This window comes from Echinops telfairi, unplaced genomic scaffold (genome assembly GCF_000313985.2).
Source record: "Echinops telfairi isolate 266 unplaced genomic scaffold, ASM31398v2 ScPeMD7_2;HRSCAF=8, whole genome shotgun sequence".
Classification (NCBI taxonomy): Eukaryota; Metazoa; Chordata; class Mammalia; order Afrosoricida; family Tenrecidae; genus Echinops; species Echinops telfairi.
In genome coordinates this window covers 7,915,702-7,924,504 of record NW_022103898.1, presented here as the reverse complement: position 1 = coordinate 7,924,504, position 8,803 = coordinate 7,915,702, and positions in this window count along the sequence as shown.

Sequence of the window (8,803 nt, the reverse complement as noted above, 5' to 3'; positions counted from 1 at the left end):
TGCGAGTGTAGAAATGAGGCCAGACCCACCAGGTCCTCAGTTTACCACGGCTGACCTCCCAGGGTCGCAGCCCCAGGGGTCACCACCAGGACTCCTCAGAGGAGGAAAGAGGCCAATCATGAGAATGGGTGGAATCACTGAGCGGTGGACGACATGAAGGAAGGACCAGGACCCCCCATCTCTACATTCCAACCCCCGGAAAAGGCCACCATGCCTGGAAGAAGGTGGACTGGTACAACGCGGGCCTCAAATGTACCACCCATGAAGGAGGCAGGCCCAGGCAAGTGTGTCAGTCTCCTGGGGGCCTCCTCGGCGCCCCGGAAGGGCATCCTCACCAGTTTCCGGTTGTTCCCACATGTTCCCATCTCCAGGTAAAGATCAGAAAATGAAAGGAGACCGGGTTCAGAGCCTGAGGGGGGCGCGGGAGAAAAGGGCACCCTGTTGTCTGGCAGTATCCCAGCCACACAATGCCCTTTGTCTCCGTCTGCCCAGCTCTGTATCTGCGTGGAGGCCTGTGGGCCACTGCTGGCAGAAGTGCCAGGTCCTGGAGGTGTAGGGTGGGCGGGCATGCATACGTTCCTTGTTGGGGGGGGATATGTTTGAATGGTCGCATTTCACCAGTCACCCGCTTTCTCTGCACCCACTTGCTGGATGCACCTGGACAAGGATGCCACCCTTCGAGTGTCCGTGTCAACATCCACAAACATGGAGTGATCCAGGACCGTGCCCAGGAGCTACAGGCTCTGACATACTGGCCTGTACCAGGGACCAGAAGGCCATGCCCTGGGCAGAATCTGCTTGTGCATCATAGGAGCTTGAAGAAACTGGTGACAGGCCAGCCAGGCTGCAGAAAGCCACAGGGCTGGTATGACAAGTCTTGTAGCAACACGTCGTCCTCAAGAGACAGCAAGCTAGCCCACTGCAGAAGAGCAGGCCGAGGAGGGCCCCATTTGGGTGAAACAAAAGTGTACTAAGATGGTGTAAGATAGGGCAAGATAATATATAAGGGTTCCTGGGGGGCAGGGTGAGGAAAGGGGAGCTGATATCAACATGTTCAAGAAGAAAAAAAGTGTTTTGAAACTTATGGTGACAAATTGTACAATTATGCTTGATCTAATTGGATTATGGATTGTTATATCTGTAAGTGCTCCCAATAAAATGATTTTTTTAAAAGTACAGTCAACCAGGGAGCAATCTAGCACTGATGAAATACACACTATTCCTCTGGATCCTTGAGGCTTCCTCACCCCCCACTATCATGAGCCCAGTCCTGCCTCTCATTGAGGGCTAGACTGGAGCATGTACACAGGTACAGATAAGAGATAAGAAGAATTCACGACGTAGAATCCAGGAACCAGAATGGGAGTAGCGATACCAGGAGGGTAGGGGGAAGGTGGAGAAAGAAGGGGAGGAAAGGAACTGATCACAATGATTGATACATAAACACACACACACACACACACACACACCCAGCAGGGGGACAAACTACAGAAACAGTGGAAGGAAGACAGCTGTCAGTGTAAAATATGAAAATTATAATTTATCAAGGGGTCACGAGGGCGAGGGGGTAGGGAGGGAAAAAAGAGGAGCTGTGTATTAGTCTGGGTACTTTGGAGAAACAAATCCACAGCAACTCATGTATAAGAGAGAGTTTTATGCAAAGAAAATGTGCATCACGAAAACATCCCAACCCAATGCTGCCCAAGCCCACAAGTCCAACATTAACTCATTCACCCAACACCCACCAGTCCACAAAGTCCTCCACCTCACAAAACAGAGGCAATGATGCCGACTGCAGGAGGAAAGCTGAGTCCGTGAACGTGTAAGCATCTCAGCACTGGCAGGGGTCTCCACACGGCTGCTCCAGCACCCAGGGCTGCATCGGGATAGATCCATGCGGCTTCTCCTTGGGGATGTCTTGTAGGAAGTCAATCTTGCAAGCTGAAGCAGGGAACTGCTAAGGCAGCTGCACCCATACAACCATCACAAAACGAGACCCGAGAACTAGAAAGGCGAGGCTTCACCACCCATTTATCCCTCCGCCTTTCAACTAGCCCCACATGTGATGATCAGCCAGGCTGGCACAATTAACTAACTCAAGCTGAGACTAAGGGCTCAAATAGAAAGTGTTTAGAAAATAATGGTGGCAACGTATGTACAAATATGCTTGATATAACTGATGTATGGATTGTTAAAGCTGTAAGAGCCCCCAGTAAAATGATCTTTCAATTAAAAAATGTACTAAGCAGATTGCGTGCATTTCTGTGCCTAAATGCTAAGGCAGCCCTGCAAGCCGACCTGCAGCAGATGTTGCTGGATGGTGCTGCACAAAGTGCGCTGTTTCACACAGATTGCAGCTTTGTGGCAACTGCTTTGGCCAGGTGGATGGATCAACCCCATTTTTCCCAATAGTGTGTACTCACATTGTAGCTCTGTGTCACCTGCCACCTTTCAGTCATTTCTGCAGCATTTCAAGCCTTCTCACGATGCTCAAGCTCAGAAAATAACCCTTCTAAGCTCCCTGACATCAAGGCGACTCTGGCTCCCAGCGGCCCTACAGGACAGAGTAGAACTGCCCCTGTGGGTTCTGGAGACTAAATCTTCACAGGCTCAGCCAGCCTTGTCTCTTTCCTGGCTTGAGCCCTGACCCTGTGATTAGCAGCTCAGAGCCAAGCCCCTTATGGCAACTTTGATAGACTCTGGTATTACGGAAACGTAACTTTTATGTGCCCTGGAAATTGATCAGAAAGCATGCGACTCACTTTCCTGCGATACTGGTCTGGAACGGAACATCACTGAGGTCTGCCTGCCCGCATGCGGCATTTTAAATGCCAGCAAGGAAGAATGCTCACCCCAAAGCTTGACATAGGGGTGGCCCTGCTGCACAAGGGGAAAGTTAAACTTTATAACAAGTTGCAAGTATAACTTTTTTGAGTAAAACATACCACAGCATTACCAAGAGGAGCCACGGGGGCCCAGGGGTTACCTGCTGGGGGCTGCTAACTGGAAGGCCAGCAGTTCCAATCCACCAGCTGCTCCAGGGGAGAAATACAAGGCTTCCCACTCCTGTGGAGAGCAGAGTGACTACGGTGCCCCTGACCAAGGCCGCGGTGTATCAGTCGCCTCACACGTATGAAAATGGACTACGGACCGATGGAGGATTGCTGCGTTTGAATGGTGTGCTGGAGAAGACTCTTGGAAGTACAGCAGGCCGCTCAAAGGATCCCCAGTTCTTGGGAGAACTGCGGTCAGTATTCCTTAGAGCAAAAGAGGGTGAGACTGGGTCTTCCACACCTTGGACGTGTGGTCAGGAAAGCCAGTCCCTGGAGGAGGACATTATGTTAGCTAAAGTGGCGGGGCAGCGAGGGAGAGACCATGAAGGAGGTACAGACTGACCGTGGCTGTAACGGGCTCAAGCCTGGGGACAGCTGTCAGGTGGTGGAGGACTGGGCAGTGGTTTGTCCTGTTGGGCACAAGGTCGCCGCTATGGGTCGGGGCTGACTCCATGGCGCCTGACAACAGTACGTTACAGAGTCCCATGGGGTCAGCTCTCCACTGCCCCACAGGGTCCGCGCGCGTCAGACTCTGCTCGATGGCAGTTTGGTTTTGCACCGCATTGCCAGGGCATTCTCTCTTCTAAAGCGTACGCGCATGCGTGCGTAGGGCTCCGTGGTTTTGAGTGTATTTATGGAGTTGTAACTTTGTCACTATTATCTAACCTGAGACTCTTTGCATCACCCCAAAAGAAACTGCACATCCTTTAGCATCTCTCTCCCCTCCCCTCCTCTGTCTCTACAGAGGTGCCCACCCAGGACAGACCAGATGCATAGAATCACCACCTGTGGCCTGTGGAGATTGGCACCTTTCACTTAGAATAACAAACACGGAGTTGCCCTTGAGTCCCGCCTCACGGGGAAACGGGGACCTGTTTCAGCATTGGCTCTGCCCCACAGGGTTTCCCATGGCTGTGGGAGCCGACGGCCCGGCCTTTCTTTAGAGCCACCCCTCCCAAAAAAAACCCACTGCCGTCTAGTCGATTCTGACTCATGGCAACCCTTTATAGGGTTTCCACGGCTTTGTCCATCTTTATGGGAACAGCCAGCCTCGTGCTTCTTCCTCAGAGCAGCTGTGAGGTTTGAACTGCTGACCTTGCGGTTAGCAGTCTAACGCTTTCCATGACAGCACCACCAGGCTATGTGCACACCCAGGGAGTTTACACCACACACAATTCAGTAAAGTCCAGCAAGGCTGTGTGGACCCCCACCTCGCCCCCCATAGTTCAGACTTCTGGGGATCACAGCACTTGTGGTCTCTGAGCCCTTGGGTCGTGTTTTCTAAGCATCAATCAACTTCCGGGACCCTGCTAGATGGGGGCCGGTTTGGTGGCTCTGACCACTGTGTGGCTACCCACCCAGCCCCTTGGCTCGGGGCAGCTCCCCAGGGGGCAGCTGGGCAGGACTGTGGACAATGGGAACACTGTGAGGCCGGAGAGGCTGGTGGGAGTGGCAGCTGCTTCACCTCTGTCCTCCATGGGCTCTGAGCTGGCTAAGCCAGGATGGGGCCCTGGGCTCTGGAGGGCTGCTGCGATGGGGCCTAGGGCCCTGGAATCCCAGCTATGCCTGAGGCCGGGCTGCTGTTCCAAGCCTCAGCCTCCACGGATTCCCCCTTCCCCCACATGCACACATTCTAGACAATTCTCAGAGGACGGGGCACTGGGTTTGCATCCTTACCCCACGGCAGAGTGCACTGCCAGCTAACTCCTCCAGAGCAGGCAGGCGGGGAGCCATCTGTTCACCAGGAGAGCATTTTCTGAGGTACGCTCCTGGGCACCACCAAACCCTAACAGAAGGCGGAAGCACCCCCCACCCTCACCTGCGCCCCATCCCCGGTGCCTTGGAAGAAAGTCCTGGGAACCTAATGACAAGTCACCCTGCTGAGACCCTGTGGAAACATGTGGGGCCGCCAGGAGACAGAATCAATGTAAGGCACCCAAAGTTTTGGGTTTTTTTTTCCTGAGCTGGGGTTTCATCATCCCACTTAATGACAGGGACATTGAGGATCTGAGAGGTAACAGTGTGGCGGAGGCCACAGAGCTGCCACATGGGCCCACAGGACTCCACCTGGCTTAAACACCACCCCTGCCCGACTTCCTCACTCACTCACTCAGGGTCCTGTTACAGGGTTGGAGTCAAAAGGTGCACCTGGCCCACCCCTGCCCATTCACTCACTCACTCAACCTCGCTGTGAGCCAGGTAGCAGAGCCTTGCCAAGGGCCACGCCCCACAGCCCCCAGAGGCCCTGAAATGCTGAGGGCCACCCTCGGACAGGAAGGCACTCAGGTCCAGCGGCTGGGAGGCCAGGCTTGAGCAGGGAATTTTCCACCTCACTCCTGACAGCAATAAATATTTGCTTCGGGCTCCTTCCAGGAGGCTGGCGGGGGTGGGCCCTGGTGTGGTGCGATCCCAGGTCCTGGGGTTGGACTCCGCTGCTCCAGGATTTCTTCACAGGAGGACTGGGCAGACAGGTGCCATGGGACAGACTACCAGGCCTGGCTTGGATTTGTTTCTCCAAACTGCCCGTTTAGAGGTGACTGAGGGCAAGTGTTAGATTGTTCCCTGCAATATCTGCGGTTCAAATCCCCCAGCCTCTCTAGAGAGAAAGATGAGGCTGTCTGCCCCCTCAGGATTGACAAGTGATGATGGCAGAGGGTTTTGGGGGGTGGGGGTGGGGTTTACAGTGGATCACATGGGGGTCCAGAGTCCTCCCAACTGCAGCCGAGGTAGACCAGCTCTGCTGGCCTGAGGCAGGCAGAGGGGGAAATGGATTCTGAGCCTTTGGACACAGGAAGGCTTCTCCTCTGGGGAAGAGCGACAGGCAGGAGAATAGTTATCAGGGTCTCTCCACCTGACTTGCCCACCCACCCCCACCCCCAGCCTGGAGCAGGACAGCTCTCCCCTCAGGGGCAGACAGCTCTGGCCAAGGCTTTTTTCCCCAGACAGAACAGAGTTACAAATCTTCATCTCAGCCCCAGGGGGCATGTCAGCTCAGCAGGGAGGGCGCAGGCACCCCCAGCTGCAGCATGCTAATGGCTTGATGCACTGATACATGCAAGGGCCCAGGGAGACTGCTGGGGGGATGCCAGCGCCCCAAGTGCCTGGAACACCCTTTCTAGTTTGTAAGTGACATCACCCTCTTCCAGTCCCTGGCCAAGATCAGAGAAGGAGGCCCACCCTCCCAGGTGCCCCCTACACACACATAGGGAAAGTGAGAGTGTGAGGGTGAAGGTGGGAGGGAGGGAGCCTGACCTTGACCAAGCAACTCTATCAGGGCAGGGTGGGGCCAGAAATGAGGGAAAAGCAGGTTTTCCAGCTGCAGGTTGGACAGGAATGTGGAGGGGCAGGTACAGGGGCAACCTGTGGCTGCCCCAAAGCCCCTCCTTCTGGGACCAGCAGGTAAGAACTGGTCAGGGGCCCATCCCCTGGCTCCAGTCAGCCTCTTCCTGAGACCTCCCCATGCTGAGCTGCCCAGCTGCTGCACTGGAGGACCCAGTGCCCTGTGTGGGGCAGGCTTGAAGGTCATTTCCCCAAGGCTGGCCTGGGCCTACACAGGGCAGCTTTGCAAATAACACACCACGTCATTCACCTGGTGCACACAGGACACTGGCCCCAGGGGGATTGGCTGTGCTGTAAAAATAAGAGATTAAAAATAAACCTATAGCCATGGAGTCAAATCAAAGAGATTTTGACTCACCTGGCAGGGCTGTGTAGACTGTTTCTGAGGCATCAGTCTGTAGCAGAACCCACAGCCTCCCCTTTCTCCCACGGAGCAGCTGGTGGGTTTCAACTGCTGACCTTGCACTTAGCAGCCTAACGAGGAAGCCCCTCCTCCACCGGGGCTCCTTCCACGCCAGGAGCTCCATCACTTATCCATTCTATGCCTCCACTCTCCACAAAATCCGTCAGTCCTTATTCATAAACCCGTTGCCCTGGAAGGGCCTCTGACTGACGGTGACCCCAGCAGGACTGCACGGGTGTCCAGGCTGGTCTGGGACAGGTCGCCATTCTCTCTCCAGAGGCACCTTGGGCCGACTTAACCCTGCACACACACCCCCCACCCCCACAGCAGCCGAGTGTCAGCCACATCCACTCCGCAGGGACTCCCATCCATTCCTCCTTGTTTCATTGGTCCTCAGTCCCATTCACGTCACACATCCGTCCTTCAACAAATCCTCTGTACCCCAGGGCCACCGCCCCACTTTTCCAGTGTTCTCAGGGCTCCTGGGGATGTGCTCCATGGCAGCAGGTCTATTGATGAGGCAGCCATGGGGAGTCACCCACATGCGAGGCGCGACTGGGAAGAGCGCTCACACCCGTCAGGCCTGCGTGGGAGGCTGCTTCTAAGGTGGGGTTTGAAGACTGGCGTTCCAGCGCCAGCTCTTCCCTCTGTCTCCATTCAGCGGTTCTCAATCTGGGGTTCGCGACCCCCTTGGGGGGTCGAACGACCTCTTCACAGGGGTCACCCGATGCATAACAGTAGCAAAATTACAGTGATGAAGTAGCAACGAAATAACTTTATGGTTGGGGGGTCACCACAGGAAGAACTGTAGAAAGGGATGTGGCATTGGGAAGGTGGAGAACCACTGGTGGAAAAGGTCCTTAGCTAAGTCTCTGCAGACTAGCCCCCGGAGTCGTTCTCCAACCACTGGCACGCCTGATCCACATGGCCCCCTGTTCCCCTAGCACAGCTCAGCTGATGGCTGGGCTGCTCACCCAGCTGCAAAAGCCAGAGTACTTTTACACAATCTCCCCACACCCCCATGATTGGTGAAGCACCTGTCATATCCATACAGGGCGATGTTGGCCCATGGAGGGTTAGGGAGAAGGGGAAGGGGGCCCCAGTTGGAGTTACAGGCCTGCTAGGAGCCCCAGCCCCACCACGGAGGTGCCTCTAGCCTTTGTGCAATCTGCTTGTGAGAGCCCTGGTGAAGCTGAACCTGCTAGCCACTCTGCAGGAGAAAGATGAGGCTACCTGTCTGCACCTGCAAGGATTCAGGCTACAGGGTCGCTAAGAGTCAGCATAAGCTCGGTGGCTGGGTTTGATGTTTGTGGGGTTTCTTGGCAGGGGCAGGCACCTAACTGCTTCCCTTGACTCACCCAACAGCGTGGCGGCCCTGAGTCAGATGCTGTTTTACTGATGAAGGCAGACAGTGAGGAGCTAGGTCACTTGGTGCACGAGAGCCAGGCCTCAGTCCCAGGTCTGAACAAGTCAGGCCCACCCGTTTGGCTCTGCTGCCTGCCCCCTGCTGGGAAGCAGCCCCACCCAGCTCTCCAGATGATACAACCTTTGTTCCCTGGCCACCTGGCAGGATCACTAACCTGCTCCTTCCATGCTGGGCAAGCTGAACTCAAACCCCCCCCCCCCCAGACAATGGCAACTGCCCAATGGCTGGCATTCCTCAGCGGTGCCAGGCTGAGGTTAGCTGTGCCTGCCCCTCTCTCCCAGGCTGCTTGCTGCCCAGCACTGTCCCTGGACCTAGCCCAAGACACTGGGAACTGGGCCCAGGTGTGGCCTTGCTCACACTGGATCTGTGTGTCCTTGGCAGTCTCCCAGGGAGGTCCCACACCACATACCACACTTTGACCTGGCTTCTTCAGGATGGACAAAGGCAACTAGAGTAAGCCCTAGGTGTCTGATCTTGGATTCAAGGCACATTAACCTTGAACCCCACTGTCATACCTAAGGGCAAATGGTGGCTACTGCGTGCCAGTGGGTGTTGGTCTCGGCCAGAGTGGGCTGTGAAATC